At 43.0% G+C, this 8,614-nt stretch overlaps 1 long non-coding RNA gene across 1 annotated transcript; it reads right to left on the bottom strand.

Moving 5' to 3' along the window:
* Positions 1-725: 725 nt before the first annotated feature.
* On the bottom strand, positions 726-5,606 carry LOC120882393. The gene is made up of 4 exons (XR_005725494.1): positions 5,480-5,606; positions 3,822-3,923; positions 3,569-3,611; positions 726-941 (listed from the first exon to the last, which is right to left on the bottom strand). It is a non-coding gene; the product is annotated as an uncharacterized LOC120882393 (long non-coding RNA).
* Positions 5,607-8,614: the final 3,008 nt, after the last annotated feature.

Here is an 8,614-nt window from a genome sequence, read left to right on the forward strand (position 1 = left end):
GGAATATACGTTCCTTTCTCGGAAATGAATAAGGTGCTTTTTAGAGACTTTCCCTTGATCAGGACACCCCCTTCCGTACAGGAGACTGAAAGTGAAAGTGTTAGTTGCTCAGCCATGTCCAACTGTTCATGATCCTGTGGACTGTGACCAACCAGGCTCCTCTGTCCATAGCATTCTCCAGGCAAGAATATTGGAGTGGGTTAATGTTTCCTGGTGGCTCAGAGGTTAAAGCATCTGCCTCTAATGCGGGAGACCCAGGTTCAATCCCTGGGTCGGGAAGATCCCCTGGAGAAGGAAATGGTAACCCACTCCAGCATTCTTGCCTGGAGAATCCCATGGATGGAGAAGCCTAGTAGGCTACAGTCCATGGGGTCGCAAAGAGTCAGACATGACTGAGCAACTTCACCTTCACCTTCACCTTCAATGTTTCCTCCTCCAGAGGATCTTCCTGACCCAAGGGTAGAACCTGGGTCTTATGTATTGCAGGCAGATTCTTTACCATATGAGACACCAGGGAAGCCCCTACTGTAAAAGGATCCATAGCCCTGCCCCATGATGTTTTAGTCTATTTTCTCCCTCTTCCCTGGACACCTGAGGACATGTCTACCAAATCTTCATAAGGATTGTCTCTGATGAACACCTGTCTTATGAAAGGCACAGTTTCCTGGACACTTAATGTGGACATGTGTGTGTTTTAAATGAGGTGACTTTTGCACAGATATGCATGTGCTGGGCAGGTATTAAATCAATTTATTTAAACCCTCAGAAATAAAAAAACACTAACCAGGACATAATTTAGTGACCAGGAGAGATGAGATGGGAGAGGGAGTGTGAGTGTGAAGAGAGCAGGATCATGTTGATCAGGAACCAGGAAAATGGTCTTCCTGTTGTTGATCTTGATTCCATGGAGACGAGGACATGTCTGATCTCAGTGACTCTTTCTGTAGGAGAATAAAACAGAATCAGAGGTTTAGTAGAGTCAACTGTGTGACAGCTGACAGGGGTGAGCCTCAAGGGATAGACTGCCCAGGGTACAAGGAGCTGGTAATTTATCCAATGTCCAATTTGAGGTGGACCTCAATACTGCACATTTCTGTGATGGCAGGTTCCCTGTGGAAATGTCCCCAGGATGTACATATGGTTGGAGATTTCCCCATGGGGATCAATTCTAAGAGTAATGATTTCAGAATGCATGTACATGGCGGTGTTTCATCTAAAGATGAATTTCAGGCTCTGTAATTGGAGCAGAGAACTCCCATCCTGCAACTTTTGTCTTCTGAGTCCTCAAGAATTAACTTTTTTTTTTTTACTTTTTTAAATATTAGAGTATAGTTGATTATCAACATTGCATTAATTTCCAGTGTACAGCCGAGTGATTATACATACAGAAACTAGTATCTATTCTTTTTCAGATTCTTTTCCCATTTGGGTTTTTACAGAGTATTGCATACATTCCCCTGTGCTATGCAGTTGGACCTTGTTCTCTATCCATCCTGTACGTAGCAGTTTACATCTACTAACCCTAAACTTCTCAGACAGTAAGGAGTCTGCCTGCAATTCAGGAGACCCAGGTTCGACTTCTGTGTTGGTGAGATCCTCTATAGAAGGGATGGATATCCACGCCACTATTTTTGCCTGGAGAATCCCATAGACAGAGGAGCCTGGAGGCCTATGTTCCATGGGGTCGCAGAGAGTCGGACATGACTGAGCAATGAACCTTTCTTTCACTTTCTATGTTCAGCAGCAAACCTCCCAATCCTTCTCTTCCCAACCCCCTCCCACTTGGTAACAACGAGTCTGTTCTCCATGTCTGTGAGTCTGTTTCTGTTCTGTAAATAAGTTCGTCCATGTCATGTTTTAGATTCCAAGCAGAAGTGATATCTATGTGAAAGTGAAAGTTACTCAGTCGTGTCCAACTCTTTGTGACGCCATGGACTAGAGCCCACCAGGTTCCTCTGTCCATGGAGATGCTCCAGACAAGAATACTGGAGTATGTTGCCATTTCCTTCTCCAGGGGATCCTCCCTAACTAGGAATTGAATGCGGGTCTCCTGCAGAGTTGGCAGATTCTTTCCCATCTGAGCCATGACATTTACCTGTACTAAAGTGAGAGTTGGACTATAAAGAAAGCTGAGCATTGAAAAATTGATCCTTTTGAACTGTGGTGTTGGAGAAGATTCTTGAGAGTCCCTTGGACTGCAAGGAGATCCAACCAGTCCATCCTAAAGGAAATAAATCCTGAATATTCATTGGAAGGATTGATTCTGAAGCTGAAACGCCAATCCTTTGGCCACCTAGTGTGAAGAAGTGACTCATTGGAAAAGACACTGATGCTGGGAAAGATTGAAGACAGGAGGAGAAGGGGACGACAGAGGGTCAGATGGTTGAATGACATCACTGACTCAATGGACATGAGTTTGAGTAAAACCTGGTGTACTGCAGTCATTGGGGTCACAAAGCCTTGGACACAACTGAGCAACTGAACTGAATTGAAAACTATAAGTGATATTTATGGTATTTCTCTTTCTCTTTCTGGCTTATTTCACTCAGCATGACAAATATCCAGGTCCATCCATGTTGCTCTCAGTGGAGTTATTTGCTTCTTTTTATGGCTGAGCAATGTTCCATTGAATATACATACCAGATCTCTGTTATCATATTCACCTCGAAGCTAGTGCTTTTAGGTGCTTTTTTTTCCTTAATTTTCTTCCTCAACAAAAATGTAAAGGCCATACTTTAGATCGGTGTCATTTCCTGAGGCTGTCTTAGTTTAGAAAGTTTAAACATCTCATTTTTTGGAACATCTTCTGAGTAGGAATATAAAGCAAAAGCATGTTTCAGACAGTGTGGTTGGAAGGCCTTTACTGGTTCTGTCAGAATCATATGAGATTAAACACTGGTCTTGCAGAAAGCGTGAAAGTGGAAGTCGCTCCGTCGTGTCCAACTCCTTGTAATCCCATGGACCATGACAGTCCATGGAATTCTCCAGGCCAGAATACTGGAGAAGCCTTTTCTTTCTCCAGGGAATCTTCCCAACACAGGGATCAAACCCAAGTATCCCCAGCTGAGTCACAAGGGCAAGAATACTGGAGTGGGTAACCTATCCCTTCTTCAGCAGATCTTCCCAACCCTGGAATTGAACCAGGGTCTCCTGCATTGTAGGCGGATGCTTTACCAACTGAGCTATCAGGGAAGCCCTGCTTCAGGGAAGCAGAGCTCTGTTTAATACTGATTCTCTTGGAGGAGGAAAGTGTGGGGATAACCTCGAGGTCAGGACTAATGGGAAGACTAATAATTTCAACCAACTCATGGGGATTCCTGCTTCTGTCTGATAATTCTGGTCTGCAAGATTCCTGCAGGATAAGACACTCTCACCACAGCTAGTCGTTAATTAACCAAGCTGCTTGCAATTTTATATGGCTCAAGAGCAGCGAAATTATGGAACAAAATAATGTTTTAGTGACACATTTAAATTGTTGGAACAAACATTTCACACATATGAAATAACAGTGTGACCTTATTGCTTCATCTGGAAGGGGCAGCATTAGTAATGGACTGTGTTTACTTACAAAAGTGTCAGAGTCACTTTTTTTCACTCCTCTGGACAGTTATCTAGGGAAAAACAAAATGGGAGAAATAACAGAACCACCGATTACTAACATTCCCCAGCATTTCCAATGTTTCATTTGTTCTTTTTTTTTAAATAACAGTTCTTAAAAGAGATTCCTTGTGGAAGAAGAAATTTTGAATAAGTTGGTTTGTTTCCTGATATTTACAAACCAGGTGAATGGAATGGTCAGGGGAAAAGTCTAATTCCATTACCATTATCAATGAAGTTCAGGATATTTTCTTCTGGAATCCCTTTTTCTTTCACTGTGTTGTGGAACTCCTCTTTGCATTCTGGTCCAACATCATCTCCTCTGCCTGTAAAATCACCATGCAAAAAGAAGAATTGTTTCCCCCTGGAAACCCACAGAAACTTCTGAATCTACAGAACAAGAAAGGGAACATGCCAATCAGATGTTCACTTGTATAATCTAAGAGCTTTCAATAGTTCCCAGGACACAGACATGTGCTTTCTGTTTTAAAAATTGAGCCCAGTCCAACTTGGTGAGGAGGACACCCTGCCCCTCAGCATCAGGAGCAGGACAACAAAGACTTGTCAGGATCTCCATGAATTTGGGGCTCAGTCCATCCTCATATGAAATCTATGTGCTTCTCCCACCTTCCTCCTATGTGTACTTGCCGTTCAGATCTGTTTGTACACCAAGCTTAGTAGGAAAAACCTTTCTCCCCTTCCACGGACACATTCACGTCATGACACATAATAACAGGGGCTGATTTACTCTTTCATGAACCTACCATTCTACCCATAACCTTTGCTGAAATAGACCCCTGTTGTCCCCATCACATACATACCGCTCAGTGCCTTGAGAGGGTGATGTCAGTGTTCATAAGAACAGTGCATTTGAACCATGGAAAAGGACAAAGATTTATCTTCTAAGTGTCTGTTCCAAGGCTTACAGTGCATCAGAAAACTGATATCATATACTAACACATACATATATAATCTGCATATATGGAATCTAGAAAGATGGTACTGATAATGAATTCCTTTGTAGGGCATCAGTGGAGAAACAGTCATAAAGAAGAGACTTATGGGCATTTGGAGAGGAGAGGAGACGGTGAGATGTATGGAGAGGATAACATGTAAACTGACATGTCCATATAAAATAGATAGCCAGTGGAAATTTGCTGTGTGTCTCAGGGAACTCAAACAGTGGCTCTGTATCAATTTCGAGAAGTGGGAGGGGGAGGAGAGGGAGTTTCAAAAGGGAGCGGATATATGTATACCTATGGCCTCCCTTGTGGCTCTGCTGGTAAAGAGCCCTTCTGCAATGTGGGAGACCTGGACTTGATCTATGGATTGGGAAGTTACCCTGGAGAAGGGAAAGGCTACTTACTGCAGCATTCTGGCCTGAAGAATTCCATGGACTGTATAGTCCATGGGGTCACAAAGAATCAGACACGACTGAGCAACTTTCACACAAGGAAATGTATACCTACAGCTAATTCCTGTTGATGTTCGGCAGAAAACAACACAATCAATAAAGCAGCTATCCTTCAATTAAAAAATAAATAAAACTTTAAACATGAAATAAAGTTAGCCTCATTATAGACATGGCTTGAAATTTGTTGACATATATAAAATAAAATATTCTAGTAAAACTTCATTTTTAAAATTTCAACAGATAGGAATCATTTTGCAATGTCTGATGATGTGATATTCTGGACCCTATGACCTCCTGTTTTCTTGGTGGATTACCTTCCAGGATCCTTAATTCAGTGAGCATAAAGAGGCAGGCCTTGCACCCTGAATATGGAATACTGTCAGCACCTCCTGATATTCTGAATGAAAGTCCCGAGGGTGGGCGTGTTACCTGAGAATGGCAATGGGATTTATAGGATGTCATACCTACCAAATAATTGCACCAGTTCTGTCTCTTTGCCATGTTCATCCACGTTGATAACATGTGCTATGAGAGCACCGTTTTCCACTCTAATGGTCGAAATTCATTGTAACCCGCGTCTAGGAGAGAGAGAAAAGATACAAACAGCCCCACCTTAACATATGGTGAGTTAGATTATTGTGACACAAGGTGGGCATGAAGAACGGTCCATCAAGTATGGGCCCACTTCCTTCATGTGTGTACTGAGTGCTATCGTTAACCACGGCAGGGAAAGGAGGCATGAATTTTCCTCATCCCCACCTTTTCCACAATTAGCCAGTCACTCCTTGCTGTCTTACCCAAGGTGCTTTCTAGAACGTGGGTTCTGATAAACCTAACGGATTCTTTTTCTGCTTGTTTATTTATTTATTTTCGACTTGCTGAGTCTTCCTTGCTGCCCTTGGGCTTTCTCCACTTGTGGTGACTGTGGAGTGCACTCTAGGTGTGGTGTGCAGGCTTCTCATTGCAGTGCCTTCTCTTGTTGCCGAGCACAGGCTCTGGGGTGTGTGGGCTTCGGTGGTTGCAGGGGGCTCTGGAGTGCACGATCAGTAGTTGTGGTGCAGGAGTTTAGTTCCCCCACAGAGTGTGGGATCTTCTTGGATTAGGGATTCAACCTATGTCTCCTGCCCTGGCAGGCAGATTCTTATCCCCTGGACCACCAGGAAAGTCCCTGAGAGTGTTTTAAAACATCACAAACGTGTTATCAAATCCAGGTTCAAAACTTCTTTGTATTTCTGTTACCCCAGCCATGGAATTGGCTTCTCTTGACAAAAACCAACCTACCTTGTGTTCATTACCTTCTGTTCCTGAGTACCTACGCCAGACCCAGCAACGTTTTGAACACTTTAAGTACTGTGTTTCCCGCGCCCCTCGGTCTGGGTTATGATACAACCCACCGCCTTGTCTGTTGGTGTGGAGACAGCTTACCTGCTGGGACATGTAGGCAGTGACCACCTAGAGGTCACTTCCTTCCACACCTGGCGTGCTGCCCCTCCTCTCTGTCCTGCCCGTCCACTCTGCCCCATGTGTCTGGACAAGAAGCAGCCCTGACCTACTGTGTGTCACACTACACTCTCTATGTCCATCATCTCTCCCCTGGCCTCCACCTCACCTTCTTGCAATCACTCAGCAACATGGAATGTAAAAATGCCCATCTGTGTTCCTGAAGCATGCAAATACCATTGCTCCATCTCTGAAACACTGCAACTTTTTAGTGTGCTTGCAAAAAAAAAAAAAAAAAAAAGGCAGCCAAAGCAGCTTCAGAGTCTCAGAGCCCTAACAAGAGTATGCAGTTTTCCCAAGGCCATGCTGAGTCCACCAGCCTTGCTCAGGTTGGGACAGCTTAGTTGAGACTATGCATGTCCTCAGATTATCAGTGACCACCTGTGGTTGACCATGGCTTCACAAGGTGGGCATAGAGGCATCACTGAATTGACTGCCATGTTCATGAAGGGATGAGACAGTGAGAGTAAATCTGTCTTCTGGGCATCAGTTCACCATCAAGGCCACTGCTGTACTGGGCCTGATGTGGGTACACCTCACAGTCCCCAAAACAAAGCTGAAGGCTGCAGTGGCTGGTCCCCAAGAGACATTCCAAGAAGTCTTGCACTTCTGTTTATCTCCCTTGTTTAGTCACTGTGTAAAATTCAAGCTAAAATGGGTTGCAAAAATGGAGAAGAGTAAAGACAGTAGAAGCATTCATGATTCAGCCAAAAGAAACCATATATTGGAAATAAGAAAAAATGAAGGCATAATTTAGAAAACTCAAATATCAGAAGTTATTGATCAAAGTATGGGGAAATATTTCAGGCATGAATTTTACTAATTTGTAGCTATCACATATGTACTGTATGACTACTTAGTTTAGGTATGTGTTGTGATCACATATTGATGTGTTTAAATTTTAATCAAACATGTTTCTCTTAGGCCATGTGAACATAATAATGTTATTTAGGGCCATTATAAAGAGCACAGAGATACCAAGCTTAGCCAGCATGCCCATTGCTTTGTATAGAAGCTGCCTTTATCGTTGAACTCACAATGATTTCCTTGAGTTCAAGTTCATCCATCTCACCTTGAATGGACCAAGATATTATAAGATTGTTTTATAAACTGAATGGCACTAATGTGCCACCTCAAGATAGACCCCGAGACCTCAGTTCATAAGCCTGTTATAAATTATCTGTGAGAACCCTATGAAATATAAATTATACACTCATGCTTAGTAACATTGTTCTTGTTGATATTTAATAGCTATATCATGTCTGACTCTCAATGACCCTATGAACTGTACCACACCAAGTTCCTCAGTCCTCCACGATCTTCCAGAGTTTGCTCAAATTCATGTCCTTTGAGTCGATGATGCCATCTCACCATCTAATTCTCTGTTATTCCCTTCTCCTCCTGCCTTCAAACTTTCCCAGCATCAGGGTCTTTTCCAATGAGTCAGTTCTTTGCATCAGGTGGCCAATGTACTGGGACTTCAGCTTCAGCATCAGTCCTTCCAATGAATATTCAGGACTAATGTCCTTTACAATGGGCTGCTTTGATCTCCTTGCAGTCCAAGAGACTGTCAAGAGTCTTCTCCAGCACCACTACTCAAAAGCATCATTTCTTTGGTGCTCAGCTGTCTTTATGGTCCAAGTCTGAAATCCATACATAACTAGGGAAAAAAAACCATACTGTTCACAGACCAGACCTTTCTTGGCAAAGTGATGTCTCTGCATTTTAATAAGCTGCCTTGGGTTGTCATAGCTTTCCTCCCAAATACAAATTATCTTTAATTTCGTGGATGCAGTCACAATCCACAGTGATTTTTGAGCCCAAGAAGATAATACCTGTCACTGCTTCCAGTCTTTCCACTTTCTATTTGCCATAAAGTGAGGGGACCAGATGCCATGATCTTAGCGTTTTTGAATGTGGAATTTCAGACCAGCTTTTTCAGTCTCCTCGTTCACCGTCATCATGAGACTCTTAGTTCCTTTTCATTATCTTCCATTAAAGTGGTATCATCTGCGTATCTGATGCTGTTGATATTTCTGCCAGCAATCTTGATTCTAGCTTGTCATTCATCCAGCCTGGCATTTGGCATGATGTGCTCTGCAT

The sequence above is a fragment of the Oryx dammah genome, unplaced genomic scaffold, assembly GCF_014754425.2.
Source record: "Oryx dammah isolate SB20612 unplaced genomic scaffold, SCBI_Odam_1.1 HiC_scaffold_23, whole genome shotgun sequence".
NCBI classification, from domain to species: Eukaryota; Metazoa; Chordata; class Mammalia; order Artiodactyla; family Bovidae; genus Oryx; species Oryx dammah.